This window comes from Macaca fascicularis, chromosome 15 (genome assembly GCF_037993035.2).
Source record: "Macaca fascicularis isolate 582-1 chromosome 15, T2T-MFA8v1.1".
Taxonomy (NCBI): domain Eukaryota; kingdom Metazoa; phylum Chordata; class Mammalia; order Primates; family Cercopithecidae; genus Macaca; species Macaca fascicularis.
The window spans coordinates 63,906,376-63,933,848 of NC_088389.1; the positions used below are offsets into that span (position 1 = coordinate 63,906,376).

Genomic DNA, 27,473 nt, shown 5'->3' on the forward strand with positions numbered 1-27,473 from the left:
ACTTATACACTGCTATTGGGATGCTATTGGGAATGTAAACTAGTACAACCACTATGGAAAACAGTATGGTGATTCCTTTAAGAACTAAAAGTAGAACTACCATTTGACCCAGCAATCCCACTACTGGGTATCTACCCAAAGGAAAAGAAGTCATTATATGAAAAAGACACATGTATACACATGTTTATAGCAGCACAACTGGCAATTGCAAAAATATGGAAGCAACCTACACGGCCATCAACCAAGTGGATAAAGAAAATATGGTATATATACACCATGCAATACTACTCAGTCATAAAATGGAATAAAATAATGGTCTTTTTAGCAACTTGGATGGAGCTGGAGGCCACTATTGTAAGTGAAGTAACTGAGAAATAGAAAACCAAATATCTTATGTTCTCACTCATAGTAGGAGTTAAACTATGAGGATTTAAAGGCGTAAGAATGATATAATAGACTCTGGGGACTAGAGGAGTAAGGGCGGAGTGGGGGTGGTGAGGGATAAAAGACTATATTTGGGCATAGTGTACACTGCTCAGGTGATGGTGTACCAAAATCTCAGAAGTCACCACTAAAGAACTTATCTGGCTGGGTGCAGTGGCTCACGCCTGTAATCCCTGCACTCTGGGAAGCCAAGGCAGGTGGATTACCTAAGGACAGGAGTTCAAGACCAGCCTGGCCAACAGGTTGAAACCCCATCTCTACTAAAAATACAAAACATTAGTTGGGTATGGTGGTGTGTGCCTGTAATCCCAGCTACTCAGGAGGGTAAGGCAGGAGAATCGCTTGAACCTGGGAGGTGGAGGTTGCAGTGAGACGAGCTTGCACCACTGCACTCCAGACTGGGCAGCAAGAGCAAAACTACATCTCAAAAAAAAAAAAAAAAAAAAAAAAAAAAAGAACTTATTCAAGTAACCAAAAAACCACCTGTATCCCAAAAACTGTTGAAATTTTTTTTAAAAAATACTATAAAACCACAAATGTCCATTTGGGGTAAGTAAATTCATTTCTGGTTCCATGAAACTCATTAATTAAGGCTAAGGATTTCACATAGGAATTTGGAGACAGTATGTATGCAGTACATATTTTGGTTACATGTCTCTTGAACCATGGTTGGCTACTACTGGTGCATGGTCAGTTGAAGATTATATATATCCCAAACTCAACCATTTATCTTTATCTCTTTCTACCTTGAAGTCATAACTCAGTAGGAGAAATATCTGTATCAGTGACATTTCTTTTGATATGGAGTCTCACTCTGTCACCCAGGCAGGAGTGCAGTGGCACGGTCTTGGCTCACTGCAACCTCTGCCTCCCAGGTTCAAGCGATTCTTGTGCCTCAGCCTCAGGAGGAGCTGGAACTATAGGTGCCCCCCACCACGCCTGGCTAATTTCTTAATTTTTGGTAGAGATGGGGGTTTCTCCATGTCGCCAAGGCTAGTTTCAAACTCCTGAGCTCAGGCAATCCACCTGCCTTGGCCTCCCAAAGTGCTGGGATTCTAGGTGTGAGCCACTGCACCGGGCCTGTATCAATGACTTCTGAACTATTCTTTACAGAGTTCCTTCAGGGGACTTTGAAAAGGAAGTGAAGGGGATGTAGACGAAAAGAGGGAAACCTGAACAGGTTAGACTCTACTTCTCCCAACTCCATGCATTCAACCAAAACAGCCCAACTTTTCTCTTTTTGAGTCCCTTTCCTGTAGAATATATTTGAACAAAAGTCTGTTTTAAAAAAAGTTTGAAATTCTTTATTTTCTACTACAGATTCTCACAGGCCAATAAAAAACCACAGCTGTTTTTTCCTCATAAGATAAATGCTCCTTGTTAGCTATTCATCACCATCACCTGGTTGTCAGAAAGGACTCACAAATGTATAATGAGGCAGGTGATCCTGCTTCCAGCCCTCCTTTCTCCAGCCACTGTCATTAAGGATGAATAAACTAATACGGTTGCAGGCTGCTGCATTGGATATCAGGCAAAGAACATTATATAAATCATCATATAAACTGAAAGAGACATTATGCTATCTAAGAAGTTAACTATAGCTATAAATATAAAACTAAAGAGAGTGATATTTTAAAGTAGAATAGCTCTTGTATCACCAAATAAGATATGTCCTTCAAAGTGGTCACATTGGTTATGAGGGAATAATTGGCAAGAGCAAATAATCTTTAAAACTTTGAAAAACAAAGTAGCCACCTTGAGAAATTTAACTCATTCCAGTAGTGCTCCTAGTAAAAGCATTCTTAGAACTCTTTTTAGAAGTACAAAAAATACCAGCCCACCCACAAAATTGTGAAATATAATCAATTGTTGTTTTAAGTCACTAAGTTTTGGGGTGTTTTGTTATACAGTAATAGATAAGTGATATGGTCTGGCTGTGTCTGTGTCCCCAGCCAAATCTCATCTCGAATTCCCACGTGTTGTGAGAGGGACCTGGTGGGAGGTACTTGAATCATGGGGGCATGTCTTTCCCATGCTGTTCTTGTGATTGTGAATAAGTCTTATAAGATCTGATAGTTTTATAAGGGGGAGTTTCCCTGCACAAGCTTTCTCTCTTTGCCTGTCATCCATGTAAGATGTGACTTGCTCCTCCTTGCCTTTAAGTCCTTTAAACCTCTTTCTTTTGTAAATTGCCCAGTCTTGGGTATGTCTTTATCAGCAGCATAAAAAGAGACTAATACGGTAACACAGAAATGTCTGAATCACTAGGCTTTGGGAGATGTTTAAAAGGAAATCATTAGTCTTATAGAAAAAATCTAGCTATCCAGAACTCTAGAAAAATAAGCTGTTCTGTTTGGCTATAACTTTAAATAAATAGAATACAGCCAACTTTAACAAAGTTTGACTCTATCTTTAAAAAGAAATAAACAACTTTCAAAAAACAAGTTAACATTTTGGAAGAGAAACAACTCCAGGATGAATGGGACTAGTAGTAGGTTCCCAACTTTCTCCCCTGCAGTTTTTGCTTTTTACCTTGGGTTCATCTAAATCCTATCTATGCTGCCTTTAGGAGAACTTTGCTCTTTTTCTTTTGCCTGGGCGTGGATAAAAATAAATGTCCATTTTCCCTAAGTATACTAAATACAAGGGTGCATTTTCTTTTTTTAAAAGAATTACACAGGAAAAGAAAGGAAGCACAAAGTATAAAAACAGGTAAGTTAAATATAGATTTTTTTGGATCCTAAGATAAACAAGTTAAGTTTAGACTTTTGATCCTAAGATAATTAAATTTTAGCCAGAAGTTGGCTGGCCCTATTTTTCTTTACACCCAGTTATCAGTCTATTGTCCTTGTCTGCAGGAACTCACACAAGAAGCCAAAAATACAACACATACCTCAGAGTTTACCATCTCATCTTCTTGAAGATAAAAGACTTTTATTAAAACAAGAATTCCAAGGAAAAGAGGGTGTCTTCCTAAAGTATCAAAATCAATTTTTAAAAAACTTTGTTTTGGTAGAAGTTTTTAAAATGTATTATGTAGGCTATAATTTAACTTTTCTTGAGGACTACTATTTTTGTTGTTATTTTTGTTTTTGAGACACAGTTTCACTCTGTCGCCCTGGCTGGAGTACAGTGGCACAATCTCAACTCATTACAGACTCTGCCACCTGGGTTCAAGCAATTCTTGTGCCTCAGCCTCCCAAGTAGCTGAGATTACATATGCATGCAATCACGCCAGCTAATTTTTGTATTTTTAGTAGAGCTGGGGTTTCACCATGTTGCCCAGGCTGGTCTTGAACTCCTGGCCTCAAGTGATCTGCCTGCCTTGGCTTCCAAAGTGCTGCGATTACAGGCGTAAGCTGCCATGCCCGGCCTCACTACTGTTAACATTAATAATATACCAGGCTAAAATAATGTTTTCAGTGTCTATTAAGGACTTGCATACCAAATTAACAATCGCATAAGGATCGTGTGTTAAGAGAAATGGTTCACTTTTGCCATTTCTCTTTTTTGTTGTTGTTTTTTGAGACGTAGTCTTGCTCTGTCACCAGGCTGGAATGCAGTGGCGCAATCTTGGCTCACTGCAACCTCTGCCTCCTGGGTTCAAGTGATTCCCTTGCCTCAGCCTCCTGAGTAGCTGGGACTACAGGCACGTGCCACCACACCCGGCTTTTTTTTTTTTTTTTAAATTTTAGTAGAGACGGGGTTTCACCATGTTTGCCAGGATGGTCTTGATCTCCTGACCTCGTGATCCACCCACCTCGGCCTCCTAAAGAGCTGGGATCACAGGCATGAGCCACCGTGCCTGGCTTTTTTTTTTTTTTCCCCTTTGAGACGGAGTCTCGCTCTGTCTTCCAGGCTCGAGTGCAATGGCATGATCTTAGCTCAGTGGCATGATCTCAGCTCACTGCAACCTCTGCCTCCCGGGTTCAAGCAATTCTCCTGCCTCAGCTACCCAAGTAGCTGGGATTACAAGAAGGCGCCAAGATGTCTGGCTAATTTTTGTATTTTCAGTAGAGACAGGGTATCGCCATGTTGGCCGGGCTGGTCTCGAACTCCTGACCTCACATGATCTGCCTGCCTCAGCCTCCCAAAGTGCTGAGATCACAGGCATGAGCCACCAAACCTGGCATTCTTTTGCCATTTCTATTTAATGGTACTAGAAGGCTTAGCCTGAGCAATTAGGTAAGAAAAAGAAATAAAAGGCATCCAAATTGGAAAAAAAAAAAAAAAAGTAAAATTATCTCTGTTCCAAGATTACATGATCTTGTATGGAGAACACCCTAAAGATGCCACAAAAACATTAGAACTAATAATGATTAGTTGCAAATACACTAATCATTTATTAGTGTCAGCAATGCTGCAGGGTACAAAGTCAACACATAGAAATTAGGTGGTTTTTTTTTTTTAATTTAATTAGCTGAGAATATAGGCAAAGTTGTTCTACAGTCCTGCAGTACATGTATAATTTTCCTATGGCAGTTACAACAAGAGATAGGAGAAACAACGTTTGGTCTAAGTGTGACAGATATAGATACATATTTTTCACAATGTTCCACAGGGACAGAGAAGTGATAAATCCTGCACCCAAGGAGTGAAAGAGACAGAATTTGCATGCCCAATGATCTCATGTTTAGTAGCCTCTACATCTACTAATGGGCCCACTGCCAATGCAAGAGGGTCAGTTAAGTGGACATGAGTGTGCATATCATTAATAATATCAATGTCTTTAATGTCCGCAGTTAATGTTTTAATCACCCTAGGTCTGGAGATCTTCTTGGGGTATGATGAAGATCTTGTCGTCCTGAGATAGCTTCCCACGGATGTGTTTATTAGGACATACAATCTGCTGCTGACTTGAGGAGAAGTAGCATACAGTATTTGGGTATATGGCTGGTAATACATACTTGTGATATTATACATGGCCAGGGTATAGAGAGTTGTTGACCCATGGAACAAATTCTACCCAAATGGGTTTGCAACGCCAAAACAAAACAGTTCTCCAGTTTACTAACCCAATTAAGTTCTTTTCATTCACAACGTGCTCAACAAATGGGGTCATATCAGTAAGGGGTTGTACAGTGAGGATCTGCAAGAAAAGACTGAATGTTGCTTCTCAGTGATGACTGCACTATCAATTAATGGAGTCAACATATCCACAATGTACTGCTGTGGTGTATTTCTCTTCCCTCAATAAGAAATCATCACGACAACTTGGCCAGATGCATCTGAACAGTCTACACCGAACCTGTCATCTAGAAACGTGTACTCACTATCTAAGGGGAAGGACAGGTGCAGATTGTCAAATTTTACATGGGTTGGGTGCTGAAGTACTTGCCCGTTAAAAATGCTTGACTGTGTAGTCACTATTCATTTTGGGAGGATTAAATGATAACTTGGTGCCAGATTCAAGTATATACACTCCTAGTTTAATCTCGGCTATGCCACGTGTGCTCAGTATAAGTGGGGAAGATGAGCAATAAAGACAATTTTAACCTTAGCATCCTCTAGGCAAAAACATAACTGTCTTTTGTACAGCTGTCAAGTGAGTGGCCATATGTCAGGGCCATTTCCACAATACCACCATGAAGTGCATGGATCTGTTACATATTGTTTCACTATAGTACATCCAGCTTGATCAGGTGAAGGGCGATAGTTGAAGGAGCACTCCTGGAAAATGCCCAAGATATGTAAGTCTCTAGGATCTTGCACCTTCTGATGGTTGCATGGAATTCTTCAGAGGAATCATCAGTGGTAGTAACTTTACATGTTACATTCATGACAACTCTTGTGGGAAATTTAGGATATTCAAATAGGACAACACCAGGAGTTGACGTATCACAGAACTTGGCTTACAATTGTCTGAGCATGGATCCCATGCATTACCTTCAGCAGGAGGAGCAGATGGGCTGGCCAAGTGCAAGCTTGATAGATCAGGATAAGTGACTGCAGGTGCAGGAGACATAGCATCTCTAAGGTTAGCCAACCCTTGGGGAGCCTTTGTAGAAACAAAAGAAGATTTAATGCACCGAGTTTTGTTTCTGTGGAGATGAGCCTATTATTTATGGCTCAATTGGTGATACTGCCTGACTTAATTTTAAGTCGAGTTTCTCTAGAGACTCCCTGTTTCCTGTTGATTCTCTGTGATCCTCTCTGAGAGCTTCCTGAGAACCTGCTCGATTGAGGTTTGGCTCTCTCATGCCTCAACCTCTGCAGCCTTGAGGTAGGTCCCCACTTGTTGCATGCTCTCATTCAGACTCTGTCTAGATCTAAGCCCTCCTCCTCCGTTGCTAACTCAACCACTGACTCGAGAGTTTCTCTGGTTACTAGCTCGCTCATCACTCTCTGATGGTTCTTTTGCTTTGGTTTTGGAGCAACTTTGTCTAATCACAGCTGTATTCCTAAAAACTAACAATGAACAATCTGAAATGGAAATTAAAACAATACAGTAACATCAGAAAGAATAAAATACTTAGGAATGAACTTAACCATGGAAGTGAAAGACTTGTACACTGAGAAATACAAAACACTGCTGGAAGAAATTAGACATAAATAAATGGAAAAACATCTGGTTGATCATGAATTGGAAAACTTGCTATCATTAGAGGTGTCAGTATTACCCAAAGTCAGCTAGAGATTCAATACAATCCCTACCAAAATCCCAACAATGTTTTTTGCATAAATAGCAAAATCCATCCTAAAATTCATATAGAATCTCAAGGGATCCTGAACAACCAAAACAATCTTGAAAAAGAAAAACAAAGTTGGAGGACTTACATTCTTGATTTTCCAAATTTACTACAAAGCTACAGTAATCAAAACAGTGTTTTATCAGCATAAAGATGGACATAAAGACCAACGGAAGAGACTAGAGAGCCCAGAAATAAACCCTCACATATCTGGTCAGATGAGTTTTGACAAGGGAGCCGATACCATTCAGTGGGGAAAGGTTAGTCTTTTCAACAAATGGTTTTTCGAAAAACTGGATATCCAGAAGCAAACAAATGAAATTAGACCCTTATCTTACATCACATACAAAAATTAACTCAAAATGGATCAAAGACCTAAAGAGCTAAAACTATATATATATATATAGTTTTATGTATATAAATACATAAATATATATATACATAAAACTATATATATATACATAAAACAAGAAAACAGAGGGAAAACTTCATGTCACTTAATTTGGCAATGATTCTTGGGTAAATGCACAGGTAACAAAAGAAAAATAAGATTAATTAGATTTCAAATTTAAAAACTTTTGTGCATCAAAGGACACTGTCAACAGAGTGAAAGGCAATCCATGGAATAGGAGAAAATATTTGCAAATCATATATCTGAGAATGGATTAATGTCCAAAATGTATTAAAAAACTCTTACAACTCAACAACAACCAACCCAATTCAAAAATCGGCAGGCCGGGCGAGGTGGCTCAAGCCTGTAATCCCAGCACTTTGGGAGGCCGAGACGGGCGGATCATGAGGTCAGGAGATCGAGACCATCCTGGCTAACACAGTGAAACCCCGTCTCTACTAAAAATACAAAAACTTAGCCGGGCGAGGTGGCAGGCGCCTGTAGTCCCAGCTACTCGGGAGGCTGAGGCAGGAGAATGGCGTGAACCCGGGAGGCGGAGCTTGCAGTGAGCTGAGATCCGGCCACTGCACTCCAGCCTGGGTGACAGAGCGAGACTCCGTCTCAAAAAAAAAAAAAAAAAAAAAAAAAAATCGGCAAAGGACTTGAATAGGCATTTCTCCAAAGATATACAAATGGCCCATAGATATCAAATACATGAAAAAATGCTCAATATCTTTTCCTTAGAGAAATATGAATCAAAATCATGAGCTATCACTTCACACTACTTAGGATGGTTATATTATTATTATTTTGAGATGGAGTTTTGCTGTGTCACTCAAGCTGGAGTGCAGTGGCATGAGCTCAGCTCACTGCAACCTTAGCCTCCTGGTTCAAGTCATTCTCCTGCCTCAGCCTCCTGCCTCAGGGATTATAGGTGTGCACCACCATGCCTGGCTAGTTTTTGTATTTTCAGTAGAAATAGAGTTTTACCATGTTGGCCAGGCTGGTCTTGAACTCCTGACCTCAGGTGATCCACCCACCTCGGCCTCCCAAAGTGTTGGGATACAGGCATAAGTCACCATGCCCAGCCTAGGATGGTTGTTATTTAAAAAAAAGAAAACAAGTGTTGCCAAGGATGTGGAAAAATTGGAGCCCTTGTGCATTGCTGATGAGAACATAAAATGCTATAGCCACTGTGGAAAACAGTGGTTCCTCAAAAATAAAATAAAATAAATAAACAAACATAAAATTACCATACAATCCAGCAACCCCACTTCTGGGTATATACCCACAAAAACTAAAAGCAGGGACTCAAACATATCTGTACACTCATGTTCACAGCAGCATTTTTCATAATAGCCAAAAGATAGATGCAACCAAAGTATCCATCAACAGATGAATAAACAGAATATAGTATATACATACAATGGAATATTATTCAGCTTTTAAAAGGAGTGAAATTCTGACTGAGTGCAGTGGCTCACACCTGTAATCCCAGCACTTTGGGAGGCTGAGAGGCTGGTGGATCACTTGAGGTCAGAAGTTTGTGACCAGCATGGCCAATATGGTGAAACCCCCTCTCTATTAACAATACAAAAATTAGCCGGGCAGGGTGGCATGCACCGGTAATTCCAGCTACATAGGAGGCTGAGGCATGAGAATCACTTGAACCCGGGAGGTAAAAGTTGCAGTGAGCCAAGATCGTGTCCTGCACTCCAGCCTGGGTGATGGAGGGAGACTCTGTCTCAAAAAAGTAAATAGAAATAAAAGGAGGGAAGTTCTGATACAGGCTATAATATGGATGAACTTTAGACATTATGCTAACCAACTACAGCACTATTTACAATAGCAAAGCCGTGGAATCAACCTAAATACCCATCAATGACAGACTGGATAAAGAAAATGTGGTACACATACACCATGGAATACTATGCAGCTGTAAAAAAGAATGAGATCATGTCTTTTGCAGAAACATAGATGGAGCTGGAGGTTATTATCCTTAGCAAACTAACAGAAACAGAAAACCAAATACTGCATATTCTCACTTATAAGTGAGAGCTAAATGATGGGAACGTATAAACACAAAGAAACAACAGGAACTAGGGTCTTCTTGAGGGTGGAAGGAGGGAGAGGAGCAGAAAAGATAACTATTGCCGGGCGCGGTGGCTCAAGCCTGTAATCCCAGCACTTTGGGAGGCCGAGATGGGTGGATCACGAGGTCAGGAGATCAAGACCATCCTGGCTAACCCGGTGAAACCACGTCTCTACTAAAAAATACAAAAAATTAGCCGGGCGAGGTGGCGGGTACCTGGAGGCTGAGGCAGGAGAATGGCGTAAACCCGGGAGGCGGAGCTTGCAGTGAGCTGAGATCCGGCCACTGCACTCCAGCCTGGGCAACAGAGCAAGACTCCATCTCAAAAAAAAAAAAAAAGAAAAAAAGAAAAAAAGAAAAGATAACTATTGGGTACCAGGCTTAATACCTGGGTGATGAAATAATCTGTACAATAAACCCCTGTGAAACAAGTTAATCTATATAACAAACCCTCACATGTACCCCCGAACCTAAAATAAGTTTTTTAAAAACCCAAAAAAACAAAAAAGACATTATGCTAACCGAAATAAACCTGTCACGAAGGGACAAATAGTGCATGATTCCACTTATATGAGGTACCCACAGTAGTCAAATTCAAAGATAGAAAGTAGAATGGTGGTTGCCTCGGGCTGAGTAGGGAGAAATGGGGATTTAGTGTCTTACTGGTACGGAGTTTTAGTCTGGGAAGATGAAAAAAAGTTCTGGAGATTGATGTCAGTAATGGTCGTACAATAATGTGAATATATTTAATGCCACTTGAGAATGATTACAATGGTAAATTCTATGTTATATATATATATTTATTTATTTTACCACAATAAAGAGTAAATATGGTACAGCACAAGTTCTGCTATGAGTTATTTTGTTGCTGTTAAAATTCCCTTCTACCCCATCACCTAGCTCTCTCAGAGCAATGTTGACATCTGGCTACTCAAAATAATGCGCTCGTTTTATATGATGAACTCATTTGACAAAAATTATATTAAATACCAGTGTCTGAATGGGTGTTTTTTTCCTGGGTAACTTCAATACTGATCAATCAGACCATCTCTAGATAGCCCGCCCTTACCCTAACATGAAGTGAACCATCTCTTCAGTCAAGTGACTTTTAGCAGGGTGCATAGTCATTGTGTATGAGTAACAGGAAGAAAAGGGTGAGCTATTATCCTAAATTTGCAGATAAGCCCCAGAGAGAAAAATAGAACATATAAGCCCTTCCCATGAACTTGCCAGATTTAGCAAGTAAAAATACAGGACTCCCTGTTGTTTATCTGAAATTCAAATTTAACTGGGCACCCTGTGTTTTATCTGGCAACACTGAAGTATTGGAGGTGGGGAAAAAATAACCCAGGGTGTTCTGGGGTAACTGAGGTCTTAACAGGGAGCCTAGACAAGAAAAAGTAGAAAAGGCCATTAAAAAGATACTGTTAAAAAAAAATTGTATTGCTTAATCCATCCAGCTCAGGAGCCCCTCCCCATGCTGTGATCCAAGGCTTTTATTTTGAGACGGAGCGTCGGTGTCACCCAGACTGGAGTGCAGTGGCAGGATCTCAGCTCACTGCAACATCTGCCTCCCAGGTTCAAGTGATTCTCCTGCCTCAGCCTCTTGAGTTGCTGGGACTACATGTGCACACCACCATGCCCGGTAATTTTCGTAATTTTAGTAGAGATGGAGTTTCATCATGTTGGCCAGGCTGGTCTTGAACTTCTGACCTCTAGTGATCCGCCCACCTGGGCCTCCCAAAGTGCTGGGATTACAGGTTGAGCCACCATGCCTGGCCTGATCCAAGACTTTATAAAGACATATCAGAGGGTGGGAGACAGAAAGTGGAAAAGGATAAATCAAAACTAGAAATGGGTGAATGAGAACATGCCCAGCCTCTAGTTAAGGCAACTGTGGCTTCAAAAAGGAATCTTAAACACCAGCATAGAAATCAGAGGGATCCTAATCTGGCTCAAAACAGAAGAGAAACAGTGGCTGGCCACACAGCAGGAGGGGCATAAGTAACAGAATACCAGGCATACAGTTTGGATCTGCTCTTCCTTCCATTAAGCCATCCACCACTACTTAATATCTAAGGGGCCAGCTAAGAAAATCCAGTCACTACTTTTATTTGCTAATACTCTGAGCCCCAGTTACAATAATGCCAGTACTAATTAGGTAACTACTTTCTAGCTTATCAACTCCTGCAGCTTTCCAGCCATTGTTCATCCCTCAGCGATACCACCTGCTTCCCCACGGAACCCAAACCCTGATACCCTCAGGTCACCCTGCTCAGGTCACCCACCTAGGAATAAACAAAAACAGGTTTCAGGGCCCTTTGTCCTTTGAAAATTCCGCCTTTTAAAAAATTAAAATTTTTTTTGAGGCCTGTGTTCTTTATCACGGACACTGTTCACATAGTGGTAATCCTTGCCTGACTCTGGTCTACTCGTTCCTGCGTTTCATTCCTCCGCTCGCTGTTCAATTCTTTGTTCAAAACGCCAAGGACAACTGGTAGTGAAGACCCTCCACTGGCAACACTACCATGTGCCAGGCACCGTGCTGGGGACTGGGGATGCAAAGATGAGTGGTGTACCGTCCTTGCCCCCAGGACAGTTCCCCGTGTCCGCAGGGCCGGCCAGGAGGGCCGCAGCCAACCGTGGCTAACAGGATCACAGTGCCCTTCGCAGCAAGTGAGTGCAGTAGTAGGGGACGGGTACTGCCAAGCCAAAGGTTTTCTCCAGATAAAACTGGATGGCAGAGGGACGGAGACTGAAGCGACGCCGACGCCGGGCAGGTAATAACGGGAGGCAGAGACTAAAGGGGTGGAGGGAGCAGAGGACCCGCCCGGGAACTGGCAGTAGGGAGGACCCCGATGCAGTGGCGGGCCTGGGTGCCGGGCGGCCGCGCTTCCCCAAAGCCGTCACAGGGTCTTGGGGTACCAAGGTGACTACTGGGCGCGAGTCGTTTTGTGGGGGAGGGTGTCCCCAAGGGGGCAATTTGAGGAGACGGTTGGGGATGCATCTGGGGTAGCGCCTAAAGGGACGGTGGGTGGTGGGTGTTTGAAGGTCCCGTGGACGCAGGGCTGAAGGGTCAGGAGAAGGCCGAGGGTCAGAAGAGCTGGGGACGAGGTCTGTCCAGGGGGTCGGGGCGGACGCAGAGGGCGGGTGCAGCCGAGGGGGAAGGGCTGAAGGGAAGGGCGGGCGCTGAGAGCACATAGGTGGGCAGACAGGCCCTCCCCGAAGGGAGTCCTTGGAACGCGGGGCAGTGGGTCTGTGGGACCCTGCTCGCCTCCGGAGAGGCGTTCCTACCTCGTTTCTCGCCTCAGCCTCGTCCTTCCGCGCCGGTGGCGGCAGCGGCGGCGGCGTGTCGCGCCCTCCAGGGGTCGCGTTGCAGGCTAGAGGCGCCGGCGGCCCTTCCCTCCGGGCGGGTTGGAAACGCCGGCCCCTGTCGGCCTGGCGCGATGGTCCGATCTGGATTGCCCTCAGACCGCCCCTCCGGGCGGCGAGTTGGTTCGGTCCGCCCGGCCTAAGGTGCTCGCCCCCTCCCTGGCTCCCGCAGTGATGGGCGAAGCCGAGTCACGCGCAGAGCTTTCCCGCTAGGGGAGCGGCGAGGCTTCCGCCGTGGCCCCGCCTTCTGCAGCCCGCGCCCGCCCCCGCGGGGTGGTGCCTGGCGACGCGCGGCTCTCGGGTACTGAAAACCAGGGAAACCTAGGGCGCGGGTCCGCGGGCCTCCATGGCCGGTGGGTGTGGGCGCCCAGCTTCGCCTGAGGCGGCGGTTCTCAACGTTGGCTTTCCTAGTAGAACCTAGTGTGGAAACTAACCAAACAACGACAAACGGAGGCCTGACCTCACACGACCGACTCAGAACCACTGGAGTAGAGTGGGGTGGGGTGAGGTGGGGTTGGCCTCCCGTGCATAGCCAGGGTTCGGAAGCCCTGGTGAAACATAGAACCCATGCGCCCCCTGCCCTTCATGGCCGGATGTGTGTGTGACTCTTGCTGTTTACAGCCAGAGGAGGATGGGGCAGGCAATCTTGCAAATGTTATGGGAAACCCACTGTATTAGTCCGTTCTCACATTGCTATGAAGAAATACTACGAAGGAAAGAGGTTTGACTCACAGTTCCGCATTGTTGGGGAGGCCTCAGGAAGCTTACAATCATGGCAGAAGGCAAAGGAGAAGTAGCCATCTTTTTCACAGGGTGGCAGGACAGAGCGAGTGCAAGCAAGGGAAATGCCAGACGCTTATAAAATCATCAGATCTTGTGAGACTCACTCACTATCACGAGAAGGGCACGGGGGAAACCAGCCCCATGATCCAATTACCTCCACCTGGTCCTGACCTTGATACATGGGGATTATGGGGATTACAATTCAAGATGAGATTTTGGGTGGGGACACAGCCAAACTCTTACAGGTAGTTAGGCATGAGCGGGGCGGGAGAGGGTTCTCCCCTGCTACCCACTAGGGATGTCGGGTGATGGTTCTGAGGCAGGACAATAGGGACTGGAGGCAGGGAACCTAAGACTGGTTCACGCCAACTTCCTGGAACTAAATTGAAAGGAAAACCCTAACTTTCCACACCTAAGTAACAAAACCCCCCACCTTTTCTGCCCAGCAGATGGGAAATTGGCTATCTGCAACCAATTAGACTGATTGTAGGCGAGTCTAACTTTTCATAGAAGTATAACTTTGTAACTTCACCCTAGCCTCTGATTGGTTGGTTTTTGAAACCAATCAGATGTTTGCACAGGGATGTGACCTTTGTAACTTCACTTCAGCCTCTGCTTGGCTGCTTTCTGCAACCAAGCAGACTGATTGTGAGCTACCACTTCATTTACATGAGGTGAGCATGAAGTGGCCAATGGAAAACTTCTAGCGGGTATTTGGACCCAGGAAGATTGTTTCCCGGCCCTTGAGCCGCTGCTTGCGCTGCTCCCACACTTTGGAGTGTGCTTTCGTTTTCAATAAATCCCTGCTTTCCTTCTTTTGTTGCTTCATTCTTTCTTTGCTGGGCGTTTTGTCCAATTCTTTGTGCAAAACGCCAAGAACCTGGACAACTTGCAGTCAGACCCTCTACCGGTGACAATTCCATAATTATCTCATTGCTTCTTTAAAAAGGATAATTCGGCAGCACAGGAAGAGGCCATTTCTTGATGGTCCACACCTGTTAACATCAAAATGCTAATTGAATGCAGGCCTCAGGGAGAAGCAACTTTCCGGGCATGCGTGTTAAGAGACAAAAATGGTAACGTATGATCTTCTGGGGGCACCCTCCACCGGAATAGGGGAAGGAAAGCACTGCACATTCGGGAAGTCCACTCTAAGGAAAGAATCATGGGAAAGAGGCGAGCCTGTAAAAGTCCCAGGATGACGGTTAGGCACTTGACCTCTCTTTAACCTTCACGTGCCCGCTTGGGTCTCTTCCAAGGGCACTTTCTTTCCTGTTCTAAGGCCTTTTTAAATAAACTTCCTTTCCTACTCTGGAACTTGCCTTGGTCTCTTTTTCTGATTTATGCCCCACAGTTGAATTCTTCCTTCTAATGAAGCAAGGACCAAAGTTGCTACAGACCCATAAGGATAGGCTGCAGGTAACTTGGGGTAAATCACATCTCTTCCACCACTAACAAAACCATATCACCCATTGAGAAGACTGTTCGGCTGGACGCAGTGCCTCACGCCTATAATCCCAGCACTTTGGGAGGCTGAGGCGGGCGGATCACTTGAGGTCAGGAGTTCGAGACCACTAACATGGTAAAACCCCGTTTCTACTCAAAATACAAAAATTAGCCCGGTGTGGTGGTGCATGCCCGTAATCCCAGCTACTCGGGAAGCTGAGGCAGGAGAATCACTTGAATCCGGGGGATGGAGGTTGCAGTGAGCCGAGATTGCACCATTGCACTCCAGCTTAGGCAACAGAGCGAGACTGTGTCTCCAAAAAAAAAAAAAAGACTGTTCTAGGTTCCATATTCACTGAAAGAGAGACGGGGGTCACAGTCAAGGAAGCAGATAAATGTCAGGATGTATAGTGCATCTTTAGGCTTCACAGAAGTAGTGTGAATTGAATATTGAAGAATGAGTGGGAGGTAAAGGGAGAATTACCATGTGCAAACCAACTGAGGGGCAAAAAGACCGATGTAATTGAGAAGTGTGGGAGGCAATGGAGAGAGTTGAGGAGAGCCTGTCAGGGTTTGGTGATGAAGGGCCTATGACAACTAAGGAATTGGGAGAGACACAAGGGCTTTATTGCAGAGGCAGGAATGACAAGATCAAATATGAATGTTAGAAATAAAGTTCTGAGGGCTTAAATAAGGGTGACGTGGAGAGGGCTAGCATTGCCAGTGGGGAACCAGTGAGGAATCGCATGCTTGTACAGTGTGATCCTCCAGTTAAATAGTCTGGGTTGGGGACTTAAGCCAAACCAGACCAATTAGAATTACTTCTCTGAGAATTTGGAATTGGGAGACAAAGAGCTACATATCTGCTCAGGCTTAAATTGGACTTAAGGGTAATTTGGGAGCTATGCGGTAGCTATCTTCTACTTGCCCGTTTGGCCTGAGCAGCATTGAAAACCAGTTTGCTGAGAAGGAAGATCAACTGGTTGCACATAGAGAAGCAAGTCTAGACACAAAGAGACTACTCCCTAGGTTCTTGGGACCTTCCAGCAGCTGGTTCCACTTCTTTATGAGGCCCAGCTGGATTCCTTCCCCAGGATCATGATGCATCCTTGTATCCATTCATAGGAATCTCATTGTTCCTTCAGCTACTGTGGGTTACTTCCTGTTGTTTATATTAAAGAGTAACTTTCAAAAAGGTAAAATAATGAGCCTTATGCAAGTATTTTTATTTTTTATTTTTTGAGACAGGTTCTGTGTTACCCGGCTGGAGTGCAGTGGTGCAATCATGGCTCACTGCAGCCTCGACTTCCCGGGTTTCAGCAATCCTCCCACCTCAGCCTCCAGAGTAGCTGGGACTACAGGTATTTTTTGCATTTTTGGTAGAGACAGGGTTTCGCCATGTTGCCCAGGCTGATCTTGAGCTCCTGAGCTCAAGCAATCCACCTGCCACCACCTCCTAAAGTGCTGGGATTACAGACGTGAGCCACTGCACCTGGCAGAGCCTTATACAAATATACAATGAACATATTTCAAATGTTTTATTAAACTAACTAATGAGAGAACCAGTAAGATATTAAAACCAGTTCAAATGAAGATTTGACTTAGAAATGTCTGTTCTCTAATGGACAAAATTCATTTGCATCACCCAGAACAGGAATCATTTGCATTGTTATGGGCAGAAAATCTTTTGCATTATTTATTATCAGTATTCTGAAGTTAACTTCTAACTCCAACGAGTTAGAAAATAGCTTACTTGTAAAATAGGAACCTAGTCAAAGGAAATCAAAGCCTCTCACCACTAATATAATCAAATAATTCCCAAGGATCCTTAACAGCACCCAACATTCCGTTAAAAGGACACCCATTTCAAAGTATTTCTTAAGTTTTCCAGAAACTTGCAAATCAAAGAATATACAAAAACACAGGGACATAAGAAAGGGACATGATGCTGGCTGGGCACGGTGTCTCACACCTGGAATCCCAGCACTTTGGGGGGCCAAGTCAGGCAAATCACCTGAGGTCAGGAGTTCAAGACCAGCCTGGCCAACATGGTGAAACCCCATCTCTACTAAAAATACAAAAATTAGGTTGGGCATGCTGGTGGGTGGCTGTAATCCCAGCTACTCAGGAGGCTGAGGCAGGAGAATCGCTTGAACCCGGGAGTTGGAGGTTGCAGTGAGCCGAGATCGCACTGTTGCACTCCAGCCTGGGCAACAAGAGTATAACTCCATCTCAAAAACAAACAAACGAAGAGGCTGGGTGCTGTGGCTCATGCGTGTAACCCCAGCACTTTGGGAGGCGGAGGTGGGCGGATCACCTGAGGTCAGGAGTTCAAAACCAGCCTGACCAACATGGTGAAACCCCCTCTCTACTAAAAATACAAAATTAGCCAGGCATGGTGGCACATGCCTGTAATCCCAGCTACTTGGGAGGCTGAGGCAGGAGAATTGCTTGAACCTGGGAGGTGGTGGTTGCAGTGAACTGAGATCACACCATTGCACTCCAATCTGGGCAACAAGAGCGAAACTCTGTCTCAGAAAACAAAAAACAAAGAAAGCAAGCATGATGCTTTAGGGAAACTCAAGTAGTATGGGCATAGTTAAGCATGGGCAAAGTGTAGGAGGGAGGCAGCAGCAAGATTAAGAAGGGCCTTGTATGTATGTTTGGGAGTTTGGATTTTATTTTCTTGAGATGGAGTCTCACTCTGTCACCCCACGTGGAGTGCAGTGGTGTGATCTTGGCTCACTGCAACCTCTGCCTCCCGGGTTCAAGTGATTCTCCTGTCTCAGCCTCCTGAGTAGCTGGGATTACAGGTGCCCACCACCACGCCTAGTTAATTTTGGATTTTTAGTAGAGACGGGGTTTCACCATGTTGGCCAGGCTGGTCTTGGACTTCTGACCTCAGGTGATCTACCTGCCTCAGCCTCCCAAAGTGCTGGGATTACAGGCATAAGCCACCGCACCTGGCTGAGTTTGGATTGTATTCTGAAGGCTATTGGCACTATTATTTCATGCAGGGGAGTGATGTGAACAGATCTGAGCTTTAGAAATTTCACTTTAGTAGGAGTGTGGATATTGAATTACAGGAAGGTAAAGAGACCAGTTAGGAGATTGATAATTATTATGAGAACTGAGAGAGTCTGAATTAAGGCAGTGGCTGAAGGCTTAGATAAGAGGAGATAGATTCAAGGATGATTTAGGGTATAGAAATCTGTAGAATTTAGTGATTAATTGAATGTGTCATGGGGGTGGGCGGGATAAGGTAAAGCAAATAGTCTTGAATGACTCCCAGGATCCTCCAAATGATGTGTATTTTCCAAAATGCTTTGCATGAATCTTAGAAGATTTGGTAGACGATTTGGAGCTGGAATCACGGGTATATGTTGGGGCCAGGACAGTGTTCCTTCTTCATTTCTTTGGGGCACCATGAACTACGCCCATAGAAGATGCCAAACTTAATAAATGCCTGTTCTGACTGCTCCACCAACCGGTCATTCCCATCTTTCCCTCTCCTTAGGCCTCCCTATTCCCTGAGACACAACAATATTGTAATCAGGCCAATTAATAACCCCAAATGGCCTCTAAGTGTTCAAGTGAAAGGAAGAGTCACATATCTCTCACTTGAAATAAAAAGTCAGAAACGATTAAGATTATTGAGGAAGGCATGTCGAAAGCCAAGACAGGCTGAAAGTCAGGCCTCTTACACCAGTTAGCCAAGCTGTGAATGCAAAGGAAAAGTTCTTGAAGGAAATTAAAAGTGCTATTACAGTGAACACACAAATAAGAAAGCCAAACAGCGTTATTGCAGATACAGAGAAGGTTTGAGTGGTCTGTATAGAAGCTGAAACCAGCCACAATATTCCCTTAAGCCAAAACCTAATCCAGAGCAAGGCCCTAACTCTCTTCAATTCTATGAAGGCTGGGGAGGAAATTACAGAAGAAAAGTTGGATGCCAACAGAGGTTGGTTCATGAAGTTTACAGAAAGAAGTCATCTCTATAACATGAAAGTACAAGGTGAAGGAACAAGTGCTGATGCGAAATATACTTAGTGAATGGTCCTTTTTAGTGGCAACCAGTACTCGTCACTTTAAGTTTCACTTTAATAGTTAAAGTGATTTAATGAAATAATTTTTTAAAACTTCAACCTTTACAATTATGCTTTTCCTTATCTTTCAGCTTGGCTGTTGCACGTGGCCAGGTTCAGTGGGCTTTGTAGATGTCTGTTTTTCTACTTACCTCTCCTCCCTCCCTTAGCTTCCTAATTCTTTTTTCTCCGGGGCCTGAGCAGGACAGGAGAGAGAAGACATGAAGAAGGTCTTTACTTGACTAATACAGTCATAAACTAATTTTAAGGCTTGGCAGATAAGTTAGGCATGGCGGCTCATGCCTGTAATCCCAGCATTTTGGGAGTCTGAGGTGGGTGAATCACCTGAGGTCAGGAATTTGAAACCAGCCTGGCCAACATGGTGAAACTCCATCTCTACTAAAAATACAAAAATTAGCCAGGTGTGGTGGTGTATGCCTGTAATCTCAGCTACTCAGGAGGCCGAGGCACAAGAATTGCTTGAACCCAGGAGGCAGAGGTTGCAGCGGGCTGAGATTGTACCACTGCACTCCAGCCTGGGTGACAGAGTGAGACTCTATCTCCAAAAAAAATAATAATCAATCAATAAATAATCTAGGTGCTAGCATTTTGGTGGTTGATGGGAATAAAAAAGTGACACAAAATTCTTGTCTTCAAGATTATTCATGGCCTAGCAGAGAAGACAGAGAATTAAGACATAATCAAAATGAGCATGTGAGTGATAATATAGTCAAATATTGGGACAGGAAAATAAGAGAAAGATACAAGGTGCTCTCATGCAAGGAGGAGGCATCCAACTCAGAATTGGAGGTTGTGTTCTCAGGAAAGGCTCCTAAATGAAGTGACGCAAGCTAAGAATTAAGAGCAGACATTATCTAGACAAAGGAAAGAGGGAGAAAAACCTCAACAAACAGAAAAAGCTCGGAGAAAAACCGAGCTAGAGGAAGAGGTATGGGATGATTCTCATCGTCTGGGCTCGGGTAACTCAGACGGTAGTGGTGGCATCCTGGAGTAAAACTGGGAGGGAAAATGATTAGTACAGGTTGAGTGTAAGTTTCTGGAGGTGTGACAAAGTGAAAGGTCTGGGAGCCAGTTTAATATATGGATCTGGACCTTAGCAGGGAGATCTGGGCTAGAGACTGTGAATCTTCTTTCTGTGGGTAAATGAAGTCGAGAGTTTGGATGAAGTCACCCAGGAAAAGGGTACAGAGAAAGATAAGCAAAGAACCTAAGAAACAATACTTAACATATGCAAAGAGGATAGAGTCATATTGGTAAAAGATGTGATCATAGTGAGGCCAAATTAGAGTTTAGCAAGAGGGGGCAGAAAAGTGAAGTAGAGCTGAAAAAGGAGAAAAAGAAGAGGGGAAAAGGGGAAGTATTGGTCTAATTTGAAGGGGGAGGTTGATGAGAGTCTGGACCAAAGGTATTGCTCAGATTATATTTTTGTCACTGGGGTCCCAATAGACCATACAAATCTCTCTGCTCCAAAATAAGCAATTTATTGTTCCAACTCTAAACTCCTTAGAAACAATTTTCCAAGTACATACAATTTCTTCTCAAAATAATTTTATGGAATAAGGACATATGCTCACCAATTATGGCTTACGTCCCCTCAAGAAAAGAATATTTAAAATCTCCTGCAGTATCCCTTTCTCAGTTCTGAGGCCTGAGCAGGTATCAGTTCTTGAGTCAGAGAAGTCACAGCGGGCAGAAGGGAAAACCTTGAATTGTCCTATCCAGGCAGGAGCCACCTTCATTTCTTTTTATTTATGGTCCAGAAACCCTCTTTCAGCTTTTTAAGACCAATTCCTCACAGCTGCCTCTTTCTTTTGCTACCCAACGCCAACAAAAGACTTACTCTGAATCTCCCAGATAAACCTGAGAACAATGCCTAGATGGGGATATGTTCGTGTAGGGCCCTGGGAAGGTTATGCTTGCTCTGAGTATAGGAGATAGGGCCCAGAGTAAAATCCTTTTTAGTCCAATCATCCTTTCCCTTCCCCATACTGTCCCTTGTCACCCCCTACCTCTACATATGCTTATGCTTGTCTGGATTAAAACTTGCAAGAGACGGTGGGAGGCAGGCCTGAGGTTACTTTTTTTGTTTTTCTTTTTTTCCTTTTTCTTTTTCTATTGAAATGCTGCAACTCTGGCAGACATCTGGGGGCTCTTTCCTTACCTCTCCTTGCCTTACCTGGGCATAGCCTTCTGGACAATTAGGAGGCTTAGTCCCTAGTGAGAATGAAGGAGCAGGTTTATGCTGGCTTCCCAGGGACTCTAATTCTTCCTAAGTTTCATGAATACGAGGGAGGAAGAGCACTGACTGCCTCCTTTGGAATTTCCCTAGGGCCTCTATCTTTTTGAAAAAAGGGTGTTTTTCTTGGACATCCTGGACTTCATTGTCTGGCCAGAAGTGATGAGGGCCCCAAAGCCATGTTTATGGGAGAATGCATAGGCAGAACGTCGAGTGCTTGAGTGTTTCAGTTTGGTCCGGGCTGGGGACTGCCGTGGAAGTCTCCTGCACTCTTGAATTCTGTCAAAAACCTATAGCCAGAGCATGGGGGATAGGGTTTTCATCCACAGAGGCAAAGGCAAAAGAAGGCCATGAATTATATCTGGGTAGATTTTCTGTTCCACTCACCTTGTCTACGCTGATAGGCCAGAATAGTGGTTTAAGAAATTGGTACCCAATCACAGGCAACATACAGAGGACCACGCTGAGGATAATGCTCAGAAGCATTTGCGGCTGGTTCAGAGCATTCCTGACCACACCTGTAAACAGTGAGCCAGGAGGGGGAAGGCTGAAACAGAGCCTGGAGGACAGGGGTGGGACCAGGGGTAGGAGTTACCAGCCAGAACGTAGACACTTCTCTAGTCCAAAGAAGGAAGTTATTGATTTGAAGTTAGTTTAGGCTCCTGAGAAATAATATAAACACAAAAGAATTGCAGTTGGGTCCTTTGCGCAGCCAAAGTCACTGTGAATTCATGCGCCTCTCTCTCCCTCTACAGGCAGGGCAGGGTAGGGCAGGATAGGAGAGCAGGGGTAGGTTATGAGGGAATCCTAGAGCACTGGCCTGCATCCAAAAATGGGAAAGAAAGCTTTGGAGGAGGAAAAAACAAACAAATAAAAATAAAAAAGGTAAAAAAATTTAAAAAAGAAAAGGTTTGAAGGAGAAAAATGAGTTAGTGGCCTGACAAAAGGTGAGAGCCAGGTGTGGTGGCTCACGCTTGTAATCCCAGCACTTTGGGAGTCCCAGGTGGGCAGATTGCTTGAAGCCAGGAGTTTGAGGCCAGCCTGGCCAACATGGCAAAAGCACATCTCTACCAAAAATACAAAAAATTTAGCAGTGCATGGTGGTGCACGACTGTAGTCCCAGCTAGTGGGGAGGCTGAGGCACGAGAATCGCTTAAACCCGGGAGGCAGAGGTTGCAGTGAGCCAAGATTGCACCACTGCACTCCAGCAGCGGTGACAGAGATAGAGGAACAGAATCTCAAAAAGTTAAAAATAAAAACAAAAAGATGGGAGCCAACTATGTCTACATATCTACTCTCTGTATTTTGTCTTCAGCAGAGTGGAGATGAGAGAGAGGGAAAAATTTTGGGAGACAATAAGGCAATATGCCACAGCATAAAGGACTTTGAACTGGAACCAAGAAGCCTAGATGTGAGTCTTTTAATTCAAAAACACCCCTCCAGGGTCTAAAATGACTCTAGAAATTGTTGCTGATAAAGCGCAAATCTCATAAGACGTTTGAAAATACCTTGGAAACTCGAATAAGGTAACTTATTTCCCTAGCTACATTTTGAGCCCTTTTAGGACAGAGACCATGTCTTATTTATATCTCTACCCTAGCACATAGTAATGGCTTCTTGGTAAACATTTATTAAATAAATATACCTGGTTCCCCACCCTGCGCCCACTGGGCAGGGCCTTACCTAGGAATTGGAAGACGTCAGGGAATGCTAGGCACAAGCCATCACTGTACAGGAGGAACGACATGCAAAAGTAGAAACCCAGGCTACCCCAGATGACGACATGGCTTATCATTGTCCAGTAGGTTGTCTTCAGGACGATCTGAAAAGTACCCTCTTATGGGACCTGTAATCTGGGACCTGTCAGCTACCTCCCTCCTCCAATTATGTAATGAAGGTTGCTCCCTTCCCACACTCCCTCCCTCTATTCCTCCCACTCTTTCAGAGAGACCCCCACCCAATCCCCTTACCCCCACCACCACTGGCCACACCTGTATTGTGACCACCCAGATCAAGGAGGTCTGCACCACCAGGGAGAAGGACTGGTAGTCGGAGATGTCCTTCCCATCATTTCGTTCTGCATTGTAAAGAGTCCCCATGGGGACAAAGAACAACACGAAGGAACTGTAGATCCCATGCATTAAACACTTCACAAATTCCTTTTTGTTGAAATAGAGGTTGTGCTGGCCTGGCTCATACAGCTCTGGGAAAAGGAGGCTCCATGTCTCATTCACATCCTGGAAGCATCAGAGGGTAAGGAGGGAGGCTCAGGGTCTCTCCATAGACGGTCCCATCTTCATCAGAGGAGAGGCTTCTCCCCTCACCAGGTCTACTGCCAGGCTGCCTAGGAGCTTCCTTATGGATTACTTAAGAAGTGGAACCAGAGAACACAGCAGTGACCACAGACCCTTCCTGAAGTCCTACTCTCTAGGCCAGGATCTGGGTAGTGTTTGGGAGAAGGTCAGGATGATGGGAAGGACTTGGAGGGAGTTAGAATTGGGGGCAACTAGGCTTGTGGGTAGCTGGGAGGGAGGACTGGAGCTTGAGATGGGGGAGGCAGCTGGGACATAAGTCCCAGGTGTAAGCGTTCTTTCAGTTGAATATATATATATATATATATATATATATATATATATATATATATACTTTTTTTTTTTTTTTTGAGATGGAGTCTTGCTCTATCACCCAGTCTGGAGTGCAGTGGCACTATCTTGGCTTACTGCAACCTCCACTTCTCAGGTTCAAGCAATTCTCTTGCCTCAGCCTCCTGAGTAGCTGAGATTACAGGCGCCCGCCACCACACCTGGCTAATTTTTATATTTTTAGTAGAAACGGGGTTTTGCCATGTTGGCCAGCTGGTCTCAAACTCCTGACCTCAAGTGATCCGCCTGCCTCGGCCTCCCAAAGTGCTGGGGTTACAAGTGTGAAACACTGTGCCCGGGCATAGTTGAATATTTTTTATGTCAAAAGTCAATGTGGGAGAAAGGGACATTAATGGAGACCAGTTAGTCTTTTAGAGGTATTCTTGTTCTGTGATGTGGCTCCCACTCCCATAGCTACTGGTGAACTGAAGGTGAAAAAAATTACTCTAAATGGATGACATTAGATCATCTTCATCTCCTAAATCTGAAACTTTGGATACAAAGCTTGGGGCTTTGTATCCAAAGTTTCAGATTTAGGAGATGAAGATGGCTTCAGAGATGGATCCCTAGAATTAGGCCACTGAAGCTGGATGGACTGTTGAGTAATACAACCCATCCCTCTTGTTGTTCTGAGGTTAGCAGTTACTTCCTGGAGAATTTCCTTTAGAGCTGTTTCCCATGGAGACCAGGAGCCATGATCCCATGATGTCCTATTTCAGCTACTTTATTCCTTTTTGGAGACTCATTTTCTACTCCATGTGCCCAGGACTAGAGGTTGGGGCAGAAGACAAGGGAGAGGTGGGGTAGCAGGACCCTCAATGCCCAGGGAATTTCTGACAGGGACAGATGGTATCCCTTAGTCTGGCTCCTTATGATATAAACGATCACACCCATACTCCTATGCCTGGCCTTCAGGACTCCCACCCAGGCCTTCCTGCATTGGCTTGTCTCATCCTCATTCTCCCTGAAGGAGTCTTTTTTGAAGTCCCATACGTTACCCAGTCCTATCCCAGTAATTCTATTTTCTTTTCTTTATTTTTTCAATTCATATTCTGCTTATGTTACTCAATTTTTTCCTTATTTTTTTCCATGTATATTTTAATTACTTTTATATATACTCAATTTACTGTACAGCACAATTTCCATGTTTCTCTCTACAAAGACAAAATTGATACAGGAAAACTTGGCGTTCTAAAACTGAGGATTATTCTCTGTTGAGGAGGATTTTTTACTTTATCTCATGATACCTATCTAGGTGATGAGCTCCTTTCCCCGCTCTGGAAATTATTCCCTTTACACTGGATTTTGTAGAGCCCAGCTCCTGCTGTATTCTTCATTCTTAGGGATATTCCTCAAGGGCCCAGGGGCTTCAACTCTGACCAGGAGCTTGCTGCTGGATCTTACCTGATCAAACAGACTCATGCCCAGGACAGGGAGGGAAGTGTAGACCAGATTGTAGGACGTGATAAACCAGGTCTCATAAACTGTCTGGAAGAATACCAAGGAGATTTCATAGGCTCCTCTCTTCTCTACAGTCCCAGCTCCACCTTCCAGGTCCAAGATAGCCACCTTTATCCCTTGACCCCTGCCCCCCGCCCCACCCCTCCCCACCACCACATTAACCTACTGCAGGAGAAACCTGACTGAGATTGTTGACTCCAGTCTCTACTTGATCCTACTTGTTAGAACCCTGAGTCCTAGGATACAGTAAGGCCACACCAAGCTTTCAAGGTGGATCCGGACCAATCCCACCGTAACCTATACAGCCCCTCACTGCACAGGAAAGACCCAGAGTGATTGCTAGTGATGCTAGCTGTACCCCTGCACTCTTAGGCATGTAAACCTTTGTACTTTTTTTTTTTTTTTTTTTTGGAGATGGAGCCTTGCTCTGTCACCCAGGTTGGAGTGCAGTGGTGTAATCTTGGCTCACTGCAGCCTCTGCCTCCTGGGTTCAAGCAATTCTCCTGCCTCAGCCTCCTGACTAGCTGGGACTACAGGCGCCCGCCACCACACCCAGCTAATTTTTGTATTTTTTGTAGAGACAGGGTTTTGCCATGTTGCCCATGCTGGTCTCGAACTCCTGACCTCAGGTGATCCACCTGCCTTGGCCTCCCAAAGTGTTGGAATTACAGGCGTGAGCCACTTTGCCCAGTCTTTGGACTGTTTACTTGCTTAGTGGCATTCAGTGGCTTTTGTAGCACTGCATACCTCCTAATATTGGCAAGCAGAATAGACCCATGACCCTTCCCAAGCTGAGTGCTCCACCCTGGGGCCTAGAGAGGGCTTTTTCTCTATTAGCCACAAGAGGTCAGCAGCAACACATGCATACACACACACCTCCCACAAAGCAGACTGGCTTTGCTAGGGCTTGGGCGAATTCAAATGTGCTACTATTTGCTGACTGGCCTGTTATTCCTGGAGTCTATGGCAACAAAAGTAGGGCTCCCAAGATAATTGTTTCTGAGGGTGTTTCTCTTGGGAATCCTTGAGATGTTTCTGAAAAAATTCTCATAGGAAAAGGGGCTCCTCTTAGAACATCAAAATCCAGGCGTCGCTTCTCCCCACTAAGGTGGGGGAGGTTTCACATTCAAACATGGAATTAATTCATCAAAGTAACAATTGTGTATGTGTTGGGGTCAGGAGTACAGGCAGTCTGAGTGGGGAAGGAGAAGCAAAGGGAAGCTGTATTTCCAAGTATGGCTACAGGTGAACACGTCGTATCTGGCCTATCTGGCATGACCCAGAGCTGAGCTCCTTGAGGCTTAGCCTGTTCCAAAAAGATGACTTTGGATGCTAAGAAAACTCCAAGGTCCAGGAATTTGTTCCCATTACATATGTTTGGAAATTCTAAGTCTCAACATCAGTGAAAACAGCTTAAAGGAAAGTTTAAGCCAGGTGGCTTATGCCTGTAATCCTAGGACTCTGGGAGGCTGAGGCAGGCAGATCACTCGAGCCCAGGAGTTCAAGACCACCTTGGGCAACATGGTGAAACCTCATTTCTACCAAAACTACAAAAAATTAGGGTGTCGTGGTGCACACCTGTAGTCCCAGCTACTCGGGAGGCTGAGGTAGGAGAATCATCTGAGCCCAGGAAGTCGAGGCTGCAGTGGGCCATGTTCATGCCACTGCACTCCAGCCTGAGCAACAGAGCAAGACCTTGTCTCAACATAAGTAGATACATAAATAAAAAGAAAGTTTAAAAGTAGAAGTCAAGACCAAATCAGAGCCAGGCCAGAACAGTTATGGCTTGGAAATCTAAGGTTTGTGTAGGT

At 44.4% G+C, this 27,473-nt stretch overlaps 1 protein-coding gene and 1 non-coding gene across 12 annotated transcripts in view; one reads left to right on the forward strand and one right to left on the reverse strand.

The window, feature by feature from the left end:
* Positions 1–13,185, reverse strand: part of RUSC2 (RUN and SH3 domain containing 2) — a 72,062-nt gene extending 58,877 nt beyond the window's left edge. For 6 of the 7 annotated variants that reach the window (XM_074017168.1, XM_005581397.4, XM_045374420.2 and 3 more), the window contains exon 1: positions 12,911–13,185. The gene's annotated coding sequence lies outside the window, so the exon portion shown is untranslated. Of the gene's footprint in view, positions 1–6,330; positions 6,443–12,910 lie in introns of all 7 variants that reach the window. The other variant, XM_015437032.3, reaches the window with a different exon arrangement.
* The window catches only part of LOC102120280 (ciliary microtubule inner protein 2B), a 188,949-nt gene that overhangs the window by 109,035 nt on the left and 52,441 nt on the right, over positions 1–27,473 (forward strand). For 3 of the 5 annotated variants that reach the window (XR_010581521.1, XR_010581524.1, XR_010581520.1), the window contains exon 1: positions 12,274–12,396. The exons of 1 other annotated variant lie outside the window; for it this stretch is intronic. This is a non-coding gene — a transcript (ciliary microtubule inner protein 2B). Of the gene's footprint in view, positions 1–12,273; positions 12,397–12,426; positions 12,546–27,473 lie in introns of those variants that run through there. One more of the 5 variants, XR_010581525.1, reaches the window with a different exon arrangement.